Source organism: Zootoca vivipara, chromosome 7, assembly GCF_963506605.1.
Source record: "Zootoca vivipara chromosome 7, rZooViv1.1, whole genome shotgun sequence".
In the NCBI taxonomy this organism is placed as follows: Eukaryota; Metazoa; Chordata; class Lepidosauria; order Squamata; family Lacertidae; genus Zootoca; species Zootoca vivipara.
In genome coordinates this window covers 14,827,053-14,843,096 of record NC_083282.1, presented here as the reverse complement: position 1 = coordinate 14,843,096, position 16,044 = coordinate 14,827,053, and positions in this window count along the sequence as shown.

Below are 16,044 nucleotides of genomic sequence, written 5' to 3'. Positions count from 1 at the left end.
GCATTTCAGATTTTGATGTACCGACAGCTCTGAATTTGCCAAGGACTTCGACAAGGACTAGAACCCCCAGAAACATTTTTATATGATTTGGCATTCCTTTATGACATATACAGCAGAAGCATCATTTTTAAGGCAAGCCTTCGTCATTCACAAGCCTGGTGAATCTGGAACTATGTCTGATGATCTGATAATGCTGATAATCTTTACCTGGACTTTATTTTAACCCATGGGCAACTACTCACTTTGCGTGCCTATTTTATGGTTTCGTATTTCATCTTCCAATTTTTGTCTGTTATTATTGTTCTGTTTTATATATATTATAAAATGAAATAATTACCTTTAATCCCCTCCCCAATTCTGCCGCCATCTATAGATGTTCTATATTTTCAGAATAGTAGATTTGATGTACAAAAGCAAGGTGCAGGATCACTCTTCTAATGAGAGGATTGAATTATCTTCTTTCCCCAGAATGTTCCTCCCATCTCTGTATGATTCTTTCTTTTGGGGGAAGAGGGATGCAAAGGTATAATACAGGCATCCCCAAACTGCGACCCTCCAGATGTTTTGGCCTACAACTCCCATGATTCCTATCTAACAGGACCAGTGGTCGGGGAAGATGGGAATTGTAGTCCAAAACATCTGGAGGGCCAAAGTTTGGGGATGCCTGGAATAATACATCTCAATGAGAACAAATGAGAAAAGGGTAGTAATTCTGATTTATTTTTATTTTTTTTAAAAGACCTCTTAATGGCAACCCAACCTTGCATAAATTTACCCAAAGGTTGAGACTCATTAAATTAAATGGATTGAAGTCTTAAAAGCTGAAATATCCCATTCCTTTGATGTTTTTGAGTCTTCTGTCCTCTTCCTCTGTTCTTTGCTCTCTTTCTTCCCCATTCACTTCACTTTTCATCAATATCCAGCCCCTCATTCCAGCTGACTTTATGGTTAACTTATTCAGCCTCCTCTAAACTTTGGCCAGCTGAAATTAAGTTTATCGTTAGTTTTGGCCTAAGGATTATCCAAGGGAGTTCCTTCTCGGAACATGAAAACAAACAGTCCTTCTGCAATGTTTGCAAACTAGACATTTCAGCATGGTAGGGAGGCAGAAGATCAGACAGGTATTTGCACTTACCATAGATGACTGGGAAAATTGTTTTCTTAACTTTTTTTTTTACGTCATTCAGTATGTTACTGTTGTTACAATGAAGATTTTCTAAACCCCAATGTATTTCTTTAACAATAGGTAAAGGTTGAAATTTTAAGCCTAGAATTTTCTGTTTAAATGTTTTGAGGAACCTGATGTTTACACAGATCAACAAATAGAATAAAAGAAAAAGTTTAAAAAGGAGAAGAGAAAGAATAGCAGCCCATTTTAAGTTAATAGATATGTAACTATTTACATTTAATTAGGTATGTAGTGTGAACACCATTTAGCTTCACTTGGAAGCTAAACATGTGAAAACATCAGATCATGAGACTGAGGTTGCATATATATGGTATTTTATTGTCAGTCCAAGCACTTGTGGTTCCTCCCCCCCCCCTAAATTGCTCAATTGCAATCTAGATCCATTGCGTATTTTCTGCAACTGAAAAGCGCTTTTTGAGAAATTGGTTCCATTCTGAAAACAAAGACTCATTGCAGATTGACTCTGCATCACCCCACAGTATGTCCATTTAAAAGCAGATGATAGCACAAGTAAGTGGACCTGGCAACGCGGGTTGCATCCGTACATCCCCATTGACGTTTGTGGCCAATGTACCAAGATGTTATTTATTTATTAGGTACATTTCTATATCACCCTTCATCCAAAGATCACACAGTGGTTTACAATATAAAAACACACCAAAAAAATCACATGATAGCAAAATCAAGAAACCCTCCCATCACTAGCACAGGAATAATCATAAGTTCATTTATCATTGTTGACCTCCCCATAGCACTGCAGACAAAGCACAATCTCCCCTTCCTTCTTCATTCACCCGAGGCATGTAATTCTTCGCATATATCATAGTCTCTTTGCCCTTAACCGATGGACTTTAAACCCAGTTCAAAAGAATGTAAGATAATATGGAGACAGCACAACTTGGTTCTGAACAGAGTACACAGACGTCTAGTGGGGCATCTGATGAAGTACTTCCAGCAGTTCAAGGATTTCCTCTTGCACAATGGAATGTCCACTCCCTCTCCTTTACCCACGGGTCCTCTGTGCCCACCCCAAATTTGCCCAGAACGGATTTAGGTTAGCACATGGGGAGAGGAGAGGGAGGGATGCAAAACTTTCTTACACAGCAAAAAAAAGTCGCCACGGTACTAGACATACTTTGTGGGATGCAGCAACAGCCTAGTTTTTGACTGTGATGCATGTTTAGTACTGCTGAAGACATCCACAACAGCAGAGGGAATAAAAATGGGAACACATGATGCGCTGTGTTTCCTGTTGCTCTCTTTGAGCGCCTGGAACATTTAGGGAACTCCCTTGGCATTAAAATAAAGCATATCCTGAAGTTAATGTAACAACCCACAATGTGCCTGCTTGTCGATCATTACATTTGCTTAGCCCTTTTTAAAATTAGATATCCAGTTCGTTGGGTTGCCAACCTGACCACAGCCAAGGTTGAATGATTCAACAGCTCAGCTGTGCCAGTTGTTCAAAACAAGTCCCTGGCTTACTGGTTTATTTACGTTTGAAATCCTGCTGCTAGAAGATGTATGAGGAACACTCTTGCAAAGACCCACAGGGATTTTTTAAAACATTGGTTCTTAAGGCAAAATGCATCTGTGTATTGAGTTTCTGAAGAATGGTTGCAGATAGTTCATTCCTGAATTTGCAAATTTTATCCCATGCCTGAAATTCTCTGCTCCCAGGAGTTGAGTCCACCAAACCATTTGCAGTGCCCAATTATTATCAATCTTCCTCCATCAGCATATATTTCTTACCCTGCCCTAACTAGAACAAGCCAAAACAATCTTTGTGTCACACACTATCTCTTCTCTTCCCTGCCCATGTTAATTTGTTGCTGTCATTTCACGATTTACCTGGACTGAAAGATAAGGCCAGCTTCTACAATGTTCAGTAGTTGGTAGGTTATAGCAAAGGAGGACAGACTTAAATATTTGTTTTAAATAATCTGTTCAGTGAACTTTTGGAACCAACATATTTCTTCTCCCCCTCCCCCCCCCAATAGATATTTTAAATTTATTTTCCTGTCATGATTGTTTATAGTTAACAAAGCAATGCAAATGAATTGCTTTAAATATGTTAATGCATTTATTCAGCTGCCTTCTTCTAAGCATATTTAGGCTACTGAGAAGTCCCAGTGACTATAATGGGACATTTCTCATACGTTTTCATGGGAAAGATAGCAGTCCTTCATTAATCTAATCTATTTTTCACTTGTGTTAGACCACAGACTGCATGCAAGGTTATTCTCTTAAATTACACTGAGGTTTGGAGATGGCTCTTTTCGGGAGCACTACACAATACACACTAGCATATACCCAGATAACAAGTCAACACAAGATAAGACAATAACTTTTAAATGTGACTCAGAGAAACATGAAATGTGGCCTGGCCCATGAACAACAAAGGGGACGGGGAATCCAGAAAGCATAGAAAAGCCTTCATTCATTGTTAGTCAGACAGAAACAGAACAAACACCCATAGTAATGGGTGTGTCAAGCAATAAAGGAATTTGGAAAGTCTGGAAAAACACACACATGGAAACCCACTTTGTGGGTAAGGCAAATGCAGATTCATACAAACACAGGAACATTGGATGCAATAATGAACTTATTAGGTGAATGAGCCCTTGGCATGAAGAATCTCCTCCTCCAATGTTTGAAACTGGCTGCTTCTTATAAGCCCCCTTTGAGTCAGTTTGGCTTGATGCAAATAGTGGTTAGACAAAAACAGTAGTAAAGGTTTCCAGTCTCCTGACAGCCATGTCAGAAGAGGAAAAGAAGGCAAGGAAGAAGCTCATAAGCCTGGGGGTTTGCCCAAGCTAGCACACTGAACAATAAATCATAGTTTATAATCATTTATGAAAGCAACCACTAGATATGTTTGGACTGTGCTCCTGTGCTCCCTTTCTCTTCTTTTTTCCTAAAGTGTTTGATTGAATGTTTTCAGTTTACATGGACACAGAAAACACAAACTAAAGTAAAATAAAATAAGTTGGTAGCAGGAGGAGGGGAGAGGGTAGGAGAGAGGTGTGTGTCAAGGTTTGCTCACCTTAGGCCAAAACACCTGAGTTCAGCATACACCTGACATATACCGGTAGTTTAGTAAACATCTGTGATATGCAGGTAGTTCATGTATGGTGAGCAAGGATAGCTCATTGGCTTGTTGGTGGATTGTTGGGCTGTGTTAACTTTCTCATTTTTGTAAAAGGATAGGAAAAGCAACTAACAGAGCTCAACTAATCCATTTCTACCGCAATGTTGCAAGAATCCATACAACTGAGAGGTATCTTATTAATGTGACTTTATCCATGAATGTTATTTCTGTATCTAAGACCAAGCCAATATGGAAAAAACATCCTCTGTCCAGTATTAAATAGTTCAGTAATGTATCATGTGTGGCCAGCGTGTCACTGGGGATCACACATTCCCAACATATCACTCTGTTTCTAGTCTGGCTGTACCAGAAACCAGTATGAGCCTGGTTTTATGCCCCAGTTTTAAAGTGTAAACTCTTACAGTGGCCTGTAAGAGTTAACTCTTACAGTAGCCTGTAAACTCTTACATGTAGCCTGCCATTAAATTCTGAAACCAGCAAGCAAGTCTGACCCCAAAGCCTTTTTAGGGGTCAATGTGTAATTAAAAAAGGGTAAAGGTAAAGAACCCCTGGATACTTAAGTCCAGTCAAAGGTGACTATGGGGTTGCGGCACTCATCTCGCTTTCAGGTTGAGGGAGCTGGCGTTTGTCCACAGACAGCTTTCTGGGTCATGTGGCCAGAATGACTTAACCACTTCTGGCGCAACGGAACAACATGATGGAAACCAGAGTGCATGGGAATGCTGTTTACTTTCCCATCACCTATTTATTTACTTGCACTGGCATGCTTTCAAATTGCTAGGTTGGCAGAAACTAGGACAGAGCAACGGGAGCTAACTCCATTGTGGGGATTCGAACCACTGACTTTCTGATCAGCAAGCCCAAGAGGCTCAGTGGTTTAGACCACAGCACCACACCTGCCTGGTTCTGTCTTATTGATACAAGGGGGCATTCTTGGATTGTGTGCCTGGCATCTTTGCTGTTTTTTTCCTTTGGCTAACATTTGATACTAACAAACTGGTTGCATCCCTGGCTGGTCACCAGTTCAAGATCTTCCATGAGCTGTAATGCTGACATTGGTGTTACATTGCTCCAGAGAACCTTGCTACCATTTTTAGCTTCACCAGTTGCAAACATCATTATTTGCAGGATCTATTTCCCGTCTCTTCCAGTAAGTGCAGCAAATGGATGAAATGCAGGCAAGGACCGTATCCATTTGTAAAAATGGAGATGCAATATTTTCTTGGAAGTTATTGATGTTTTCCTTAACCAAGTTTGTTTTAGCTGGAACTTAGGAGTTGTTTTGATTATTCCGAAGGCGCTGTGCCAGTAGGCAAATCAGCTTTTATGCACATTGCCATAATAAGCTTGGTTAAAAGAACAAAAATGGAAGCCTTGGTTATGCTTCAGTATATTTAATGAGATAATACTTTCCCCCGCTAGCCACTAAAAGCTATCCATCAACTCTATTTGAACCACTATGTTGTTCCTCTGTTGCTTTTACAAGAAGTTATCACTCCACCCTTCCTTAATGATGCAATCCTTGGATTCCTTTTGCCCACCAACAGTTCGCTACCAATTCATATTTATTGATGCTTTCCAAAGAGCTAAAACAGGCCAGGATGTCAACAATTTGAGTTCTGGGTCCAGCAAATTACTCAGTTACCTCATTTAAGAGATCTTAGTTCTGGCCCTGTAAAGATACTAAAATTATCAATGAGAATCTCATTTCTGGATGGCATATTCCTAGGTTGCCTAGCTCTGCTTGCACCTGAGGCTATTACAACAAGCAATACACAAATCAGGGCAAACATCACTTTGGATAACTTTGCAAAGGCTGTTTAGCAATGTTGAGGATACAAAGCAGCCATGTTTGCTGTTTGAGAGGAACAAAAGCAAGATGCAGCCTCTTCTCTCTGCTTCAGAAGTAAGAGTGTGAGAAAGCAGGGAGGGGAAGCAGGAAGTCAGATCAGCAACCCTGAGAACAGCAGTCTAGCAATTTAGAAGAGGTCGGTGGTTAGGTTAGAAAAACAGTCTAGGAAGGATGAAGGTTCCTCTCTCCGTCTCGTTTCTCCCTGGGCAAACTCTTCAGCTTTAATACAAGTTGACACACCTTGTATCATTTCCCGACACACAGTCCTGACCATTTATCTAACGGACAAAACGTACCATTTGTGTAGTACATAAAAAACTAAGAGCATTACCTCTTTTTAGTGTATTACTACAGAGCGGGTGGCAAGGAAGAGCAAGGAGACATGAAAGGTCATTCAGAATATATGCATCCCATATCCCTGGCCTACTTGGCAGCATGTCAGTATGCCAAGACCCCAGTTCAGGATCAAGCCGTGTGTTCAAAGTCCAAACTAGGGTTGCCAGACTCAAGAGAGGACAGGACTCCTGTGCCTCTAATTTCCCTGCTCTCTTTTGAGTCTGGAAACCTTAAAGAGAAACCAGCAGACCCGTTACTTGGAAATTAAACAAAGGGTCTGCTAGTTTCTCTTTAAGGTTTCCAGACTCAAAAGAGAGCAGGGGAATTAAAGGCACAGGAGTCCTGTCCTCTCTTGAGTCTGGCAACCCTAGTCCAAACCGAAGCGCGGTCCTTCAGAGATCCTGGAGCATCCAAGCTGAGCTTCACCAACATGGGCAGTTGAGCAGACCCAGCACCTCGGCTCAGCTGCCCTTTTCTCCTTTGCCTGCTAATTGCAGGGCTGGATGAGGCAGGTGACCCTCACCTGCTCCAAGCCTACTTCAGCTGAGGTATCACATCCCTACTTCCCAGAGCTAGCAAGCTCCACCTGGCCAGCTAGGGAGCTGGGCTGTGGGCCCTTGCCTGCCTCAGCCTCCTAATGTGCCACTCCTGCTGCTCCCTATGCCTCAGAGTCCACTGTGTTCATAGGGACAGGGGTGTCAGGGTTGAGACAGACGAGGAGGAGGAGTGGTGGCTAGCTCCCCCTGACAAGCCCCCACAGAGGAATCTGAGGAATTCACACCTGGGGAAGACTGGTGGCAGCACTCGGAAGAAGAGCAATCTGACAGGGAGGAGGGAAGATCAGAACTTCAGCAACAAGTCGATCCAGAACCAGGCCCCAGTCAGGCAGGTTATCAGATGGCCCCTTCCCCCCCTCCCTTCTCTGCAAAGGAACGCAGAGCTGAAAAACGGCGGCTGCAATTAGAAACAGCTGCAGCTCATAAAAAGCGGGGGAGGGAACCTGCTACTTAAGAGAGAGGTCGGCTGGCTACTCCTCAGCGTCTGCAACGTCATACTGAAGTGCCTAGTTGCCTCGCTCATCTTGTCCTTGGTTCCTGTAATCTTGGTCTGGCTTTCCTGACCCCCGGCTTTTGGACTTCTGGCTTGAACTGACTTTGGCTACTCTTGACTCCACATAAGACTTCTGGCTTCCCTGACCGCGGCTTTTGGACTTCTGGCTTTAACTGACCTTGGCTTCTCTTGACTCCCACGTGACTGTCTGACTTCAACTGGCTCTGACCGGACTTTTGACCTTGGATTATCCAACCCTGTCTGCTCCTCTTCAGTGTGCCTACTTGCTGGCACCCTAACAAGGGGCTCCTCTGGCTCTGGTGATGTGCACTGACCTCCATCCCCTTGCCACCTTCCATCACCCTGTGAGTACTTCTTACACCAGCCTCTCCCTCCCCAACTTGCCCTGGTGTGTCTCAGTTCCAACTACACCCTTCGCCGGGATCCTCTTCCTCCTCTTCCCCATTGTCCTGCCAGTTCATGATATAGGGAAGTTTTTTAATGTTTGAAGTTTTGTTCTGTTTAACATTCTGTTGGGAGCAGCCCAGAGTGGCTGGGGGAACCCAGCCAAATGGGTGGGGTATAAATAAATCATTATCATTATCATCATCATGCTCATGAATTTGCCCACATTCAAGGCCACCTCCTACCACTGAACTACGCAAAATCTGGTCAAAAACTTGTGTCTGAATTTTATTTTTTATTTACCCTCCAATCCCTCCCCCTTTGTGTTGGGGTTTTTTTTTATGATGATGATGATACATTGTAGCATTTAAAGCAAGTTCTGCTAGTAAACATCTAATGCCCTTTTAAGATGTGTTGTGGAAGGGGGCATAATTGGGTTGTCTTTGTTTTTGTTTTTATTATGTATTTTGAGGATTTTATGTTGTGAACTGTCCTGAAATCTACGGGTCTAGGGTGGTATACAAAATAAAAAATTGAAACCTTGTGGATATGCTAGTACTATGGATGTGGATGGGTCAACGTATGATTTAGGGTTTTTTAAATTTTACCTCTTTTGACCTTTTATGAAAAATATGAAAAAGCAACGTTTTTATTTCTTACAAACAAGTTTGTTTTGGCATCCCAAGGAAGCCAATGACCACCAAGTTAGACCCAGAAAGGTCTAAAATGTGAACCTACATGGTCCCAAGAGGGCCTAGGCAAAGAGAAGGGTGAGGAACACTCAGGGCTATTTTTTATATAGCTGTAAAAAGAGGTGCCGGAACTCACCATGAATGCCTCCCTCATTCTCTTAGAATGGCAATGGTGCCCACCTGAGAAGTGTCAGAACTGAGTTTTGGCTGAAAGAAAGCCCTGGGAACACTTTTTGTTAATGGCCAAGAGCTCCATAGATGACCAATTTGTCTAGGAATCAAGATTCAAGACAGCCTCTTGGTCAGGGAGCCTCTTGGTTAGCATCTTGGTCACACATCTGATTGTCGGGTGGGAAACAAAGACCCAAACTTTCTACGCTTCCTATAATGACTTTCATTAGGCCAGTGATGAAGTAGGGTAGTGATGAATAGCCCGAGACTGGTTCAACTGGCATTCCACCTTACCAAAATCACATGAGATGCGTTGCTATGTTCCCACATTGGCAATAACGGCAACAGATTTTGATTTGAAGTCAATAGTTGTTGAACAGGAACTTGGCTTTCCTTTTGTTAGTTTATCATGGTATTAGAACAGAAGGGAACTCCCCAAATACCTTCACTTATAATCTGTGCTAAGCACATTATTGGTTTTGTATACATTTCAAGATATGCTAAGTCCAGGCCTTTGACCTGTGTTTTTGGCAACATGCTGTTGTCAGCAATTGCTGCTGGGGAAACATGATTATTTGGCAAAATGTATTTATTCTGGCAGGTTTGACTTGTAATAGTAGAATAATTATGATTCAGGAGGTGACCAAAAAATGGGAGGCAGACCTTTATGGTTTTTCATTGTGAAACTAAACCATACTTTTAGGGTTGTGTGAATGAGCCTCAACGGCATGTAGCGTTTCTGGAAAAAAAATGATATATTTGATCTTAAAGAGCCACACTCAAGCACTTTTGTTGGAAAAAAAAATGTATATGCTTTTATACCACACTGAAATTATAAATCTCTGGATGCTCTGCAAACTTATGTATTACTATTTCTTACGTTTAATGAGAAACCCTATTTTAAAAAAGAGTTATTTGTCAACAGTCTCCATTCTTTTGAAGGACTCTTCATTGTTGACTGAAAAGCCAGCTTCTAAATGTCTTTCTTCCCGGCACTAACAGCCCACGAATGGTTAAGTGGTGGCATACTGTTCAGCAGACTCCCAAAGACATCACCTCTAAAGAGGCTGAGTGTTAAATGCCTCACATGGTAATTACTTAGGCACTGAGTGATTATTTAAGCCTCTGGTGTAAACAGAAGCAGCCATTATCCTAATGTAACTCCATCACTTCTAAAGGCCTAGAGACAACAGGAAATCCCCATGGAATATCACGAAAGTGCGTCTCGCAATAACTTTGCAACTTTCCATTAGAAGTTCTGATTTCAAAACCATGCAAAGTAGGCCTGATCAGAAACGCCTTCCTCAGCTTTGTCACCCTTTTCAAATGCTGCCAGATTTTGGAGAGGGGCACTTTGGCAGACTTGAGCACAGCAGCGAAAGGGGTCAAAGCCATCAAGGACACCACCCCAAATCTCAAAGGCTACCACCTTTCCTTCCAGCAGGGCCAGCCCAAGACATTGTGTAGCCTGAGCTTACCTTCCAAGTTCCGGACTGCAGAATCCGGGACCGGCAGCCATTTGACACCGGAAGTTGCGTCGATGTAACTTCCGGTGTCGCTTTGCCCTTCTATAGGCACCCAAAATGGCTGCCGCCGGCTTCGCAAATCACTTGTGCGCATGTCAGGAAGTGCTCCGATGCAACTTCCGGTGACGATCCACCCATCTATGGGCACCAAAATGGCCGCCGCCAACACCGGAAGTGACGTCTATGCACTTCCGGACATGCGTACATGCGGCTTTTGAAGCTGGCGGTGACCATTTTTGGTGCCCATAGAAGGGCAAATCGGATAGAAAAAAAATGACTGCCGGCAGGAGAAAATAACGGAGAAAAACGGGAGACGAAGTGATACGGGGGACCACCGGGAAAAGGTAAGTAAAAAGGGGGTTTTCCCGGGGAAAACGGGAGACTTGGCAGCTATGAGCATGAGGCAAAGGACAAGATGGTACCTTCCCCTTTCCACCTACAGAGAGATAAACCGGTGGCTGAATCTTATTTCAAACACTGGTGACAGAAAGATGTTCACCACCACACTGGGGGGGGGGGGACAACAGGTTAGTTTAGGGGACTGCTGCCCTGCAGTCTTCCCTTTTCAACCAAAACAGCTTTCTGAAGAACTAAAGAAGCATCATTTCCTAAATTTCCTAATCTCTTCTGGTGTACTGGGAATTCCCCTTAAAATCTTTGTTTGTGAGACAGTGCTGGGTTCAATCTAGTTTGGCAATGGATGCTTTGCAGTAGTTCAATAATAATTTTGCATTTGTAAAGTGGAAAAACAGCAACAGTGACTTTCTTTCCAGGACTGCCGCTTTTAAAGTAGGTTGGATCATATTGCAATTTAATGATTAATCATTATAATCATTTTATACTTTATGTCAAGGGGTTATAATTTTAACGCCTGGTGACCCCTTAGCATTGCAGGATTGTGCGATATGTTTTGAGTTTACACAGGTGACTCTGTGCCCAGTGGAACACTTCCCCCCCCCAAAAAAATGCAGGTTAAAATGAAAGCATGTTTAAGGTTGTTTGAAAAGCTAACAGATATAGGATTAAACAGACATACAGTTGTGCCTTGGAAGCCAAATGGAATCCATTTCAGAAGTCCATTCGACTTCCAAGGCACGGCTTCCAATCGGAAGCCACGAAAGCCCTGCCAGATATTTGGCTTCCAAAAGAATGTTCAAAAACCGGAACACTCACTTCTGGTTTTCGATCGTCTGGGAGCCAGAACATTCAACTCCCAAGGTGTTTGGGAGCCAAGGTATGACTGTTCTTCTTTCAGGACAGAGAAAGTTTCAGAGATATTGAAACACCACTGAAAAGGCCCCATCTCTAGTGCCCAGAAGTTTGATGAGTAGTTTCATAGTATCATAGAATTGCAGAGTTGGAAGGGACCCTGAGGATCATCTCGTCCAACACCCTGCAATACAGGAATCTCAACTAAAGCATCCATGACAGATAGTCACCCAAACTTTGACTGACTTCGGCCTTGATGGAAAGCTCTCATCCCTTTGAGCTGGCGCCACATTGACTAAGGATGAGATCCTAATTCTGTGACTTACCTAGGAGCAAGCCCCTCTGAATTCAATAGGACTTACCGGTACCTCTGAGTTGAAATGGTGGGATTACACTGTAAGAGTGTGAATTCTGAGTCTCTGTCTTGAACTTGCAAGCCAATTTGGGGGATATACCTTACAGCCTTTTTGTAACTAGGTTTATAGAGATGATGCATTTGAAAACCTACAGTATGAATACTCTAAAAAGTGATGCATCACTACCATGTCTTCTTTCTGGCTGAGCTCCCAGAACTGGGAATAAATATAGGCAGCATGTCAAGCTGTAGAGGTTTTGAGAAGAAATACAGGGAACAGATCGGTCTGTAAAAATATAGAGGTCAGATTTGGAAGGATGCTGGTAGATTGGTCCATAAGGGCTCAAATGACACTATACAATCGTTTCAAATTGATGTGGCGCTTTCTACACTTGGAAGAAAACTCAAGAGCCAGACCATGATATAAAATATACTGTCTACCCTGCATTAAGCAAGTGAAAGCAAATAAGGAGGATACATAAATCAGGATAAGAAGGATTTTCCAGAATGAAAAGAATTGTGTAGAATATATCAGGAACCCTCTTTCCTGTCTCTTATTACAGAATTCCAGGATGCCTCTTTCTCGTAAACTGATTTGTGTTCCCAGAGACACAAAACCAGGGTAAAAAACTATACCAAACAAGTCAAGGCCTTCTACATCGGAATGAAGGAATCCATGGGCTAGGCACACTTGTCTAAGTATGTTGATAAAAAGGTTCCTGCCATTACATTGTTTTGCAGCCATCCACTTGGTTCCACCCTCTCCACTCAAGGCACGATTTCACGCTGCACTAAATGCATATGTTTGTAACAAAAGTCGGATGTCAAAGGAGGGACAAGCTAGAGCACTGGAGCGATGTGCACAGGCAAATGTGTGTGTGTGTTTAATTGCTTCTCTACCCACCAGTTCTCCACTTCAAGTGCCCCCTTTCTGCTTCAGGGTTGACAGCCTTGTCTGGATAATAAACGCAAGCAGAAAGTAAACAGAGTTAAAGAGCCATCGCCAACACCCCTTATCCACCCGCAGTAGTACAGCTCCACATGTAATGTTTGAGATGTCAACATCCTATGGGGTGTTAAGGGTAGGGGTAGTAGCATTGGTAGGGAGCATGTTGTGCTCCTTCTGGGGAGGTTCCCACCCTGCATTCAGTTTGCACCTGTGGCTCCTGGAAGCTGTTTGCATGTGACAGTGGCTACATCCTGGGAACGGTTCTGGCCAGCTGGCTAAACCAGGTGAGAGCAGTTGATAGGTCTCAAAGCCTTGATCAGACATGGGTGGCGCTGTGGTATAAACCATCGAGCCTCTTGGGCTTGCCAATCAGGAGGTCGGCGGTTTGAATCCCCACAACAGGGTGAGCTCCCGTTGCTCTGTCCCAGCATCTGCCAACCTAGCAGTTCGAAAGGACACCAGGGCAAGTAGATAAATAGGTCCCACTGTGGCGGGAAGATAAACGGTGTTTCCGTGTGCTTTGGTTTCTGTCACAGTGTTCCGTTGTGCCAGAAGTGGTTTAGTCATGCTGGCCACATGACCTGAAAAGCTGTCTGTGGACAAATGGCAGCTCCCTTGGCCTGAAAGCGAGATGAGTGCCCCACCCCATAGTCGTCTTTTATTGGACTTAACCGTCCAGGGGTTCTTTACCTTTTACCTTCACCTAAACCCTTGATGATGGGACACGGGTGGTGCTGTGGTCTAAACCACTGAGCCTAGGGCTTGTCGATTGGAAGGTCAGTGGTTCGAATCCCCGCGATGAGGTGAGCTCCCATTGCTTGCTCCCTGCTCCTGCAAACCTAGCAGTTCGAAATCACGTCAAAGTGCAAGTAGATAAATAGGTACCGCACTGATGGGAAGGTAAACGGCGTTTCTGTGTGCTGCTCTGGTTCGCCAGAAGCGGCTTAGTCATGCTGGCCACATGACCCGGAAGCTGTACTGTCTGTATTGGCTCCCTCAGCCAGTAAAGCGAGATGAGCGCCGCAACCCTAGAGTCGCCCGTGACCGGACCTAATGGTCAGGGGTCCCTTTACCTTTTTAAACCCTTGATGAGTTAAGGAATTCCCCTGCATGTGAAGATGGGCTCCAGTGGATTGAGTGGACGAATCCAAAAGAGGTTCCAATGGTCAAGAAGGCAGTTTCTGCACAGGCTGTAGAGCAGTGTTTCTCAACCAGTGTGCCTCCAGATGTTTTGGGACTACAATTCCCATCATCCCTAGCTAGCAAGACCAGTGGTCAGGAATGATGGGAGTTGTAGTCCCAAAACATCTGGAGGCACACTGGTTGAGAAACACTGCTGTAGAGGGAAGTGTCGGGCAGATGGGGCTTGTCAACTTGGGTAGTCCATCTAGGAGAAGGAAAACTCTGATCCAAAACCTCTGCTGCCTTGCTGGGTGTCTTTGGGAGAAGAAAAGGCTAAGGAGTAAACCCTACACCAGACATCCCCAAACTGCGGCCCTCCAGATGTTTTGGCCTACAACACCCATGATCCCTAGTTAACAGGACCAGTGGTCAGGGATGATGGGAATTGTAGTCCAAAACATCTGGAGGGCTGAAGTTTGGGGTTGCCTGCCCTACACAAATCCAGAGTGGGTGGCACTTTGTATGCCTCCTTCAGTAGACTGAATCAAGCTAAGATGAGAATTAATCTCTGTCATGATTTTATCTCTGCCCTTTTTAATTAAGGCCAGGATTTTCCCTCATTTACACCTGCAGTACCTGCCTACATTGGAAAATCAAAATCAAATGATTTAGATAAGTAATTCAAAGGCTTCCATGAAGTCAGTTTAGAGTCATAAATGAGGTCAGAACTTTTCCTCATACACCTGTGGCACATTCCCAAACTTGAGAGAAAATAACAGATGGCTTGGATAAGGAATTCAGAGGAAGGCTAGTGGATTAGCTAATAAAGGTAGCATGCTTAAGTTTCATAGATAAGAACAGAGTAGAATAGTATTTATTGAATTAGACGGCAGGCAATATCAAAAGAGAACAATATAAAATGCATACAAACTCCACATTTTAAAAAATGCTGCATAAGTATACATAGCACATAATTTTGTATTTGTTTAACACTACTATAATGAAATAAAAAAGTAGAAATACATGTCAAAATGAATTTCTACCCTGAGAACTCGGAATCTCCATCAGAGTTGTCTGAAATCAATTCCAAATATATTTTCCTGAGGCTAGAGACCTTTACCACAAAAGAGGCTACTTTCCAAGCAGATCTTGCTATAGGATTGCCACCTTAGTGTTGCCTTGATACTAGGAGCATGAAACACCCATAGGTGGGGATGATGTGACAGATAGTTATCGGCTTTGTGGACTTGCAGTTTGTGAACCAGACATGGCCAAACCTGGCCCTCCAGCTATTTTGGGACTACAACTCCCATCATCCCTAGCTAACAGGACCAGTGGTCAGGGATGATGGGAATTGTAGTCCCAAAACAGCTGGAGGGGCAAGTTTGGCCATGCTTGCTGTGAACAATTGGATACAGGCTTTGTTTGTGTGTTTCAAATGTCTGCAAAACCTGTTTGACCGGGGGCATAGCTGTCAAGTTCTCCCTTTTTTAAAGGAAATTCCCTTATACTGAATAGGCTTCCTTGCGAGAAAAGGGAAAACTTGGCAGCTATGACTTGCCTTGTATGTCTTGCTTTTACATTCTTAGTGCATTTATTTATGTCCACATTTGTCCTGCATTTGACCTGTACATGTTATTGAGAACAACAGCTTTTAGGAGTCTGGTTAAAGCAGGATAAGACTTATATGAACAGTAAAGAATCTGCTGTAAAGCATTCTTCAATAGTAGCCTCTTGAGGCATGGGCAGAGGCATCCTTGAAATATCTTAGCTTGCAGCACCCTATCAATCTTGTTGAATTCCTAGGAAACAGGTAGGTGTCTCATTAATGCATTCTTCTTCCTTCTGTCTCGCTTGCTGGAACTTATACGTCTCAAAATCAGAGTATTTCTTTGGAGCAAAATGCTTTGTTGGTGCCTCCATCATTTTAATATGATCACCTGCATCTGTGAGGGTGATAAAGTTGTCAAATGCACAGTGCGGAAGGAGAGCACACTTTCTAGCATTGCAGCCTGTTTCGTTACCAGGGAACACAAGTTACAACCTCTGGTGCCATTTAACTCAGCCAGGCCCCAG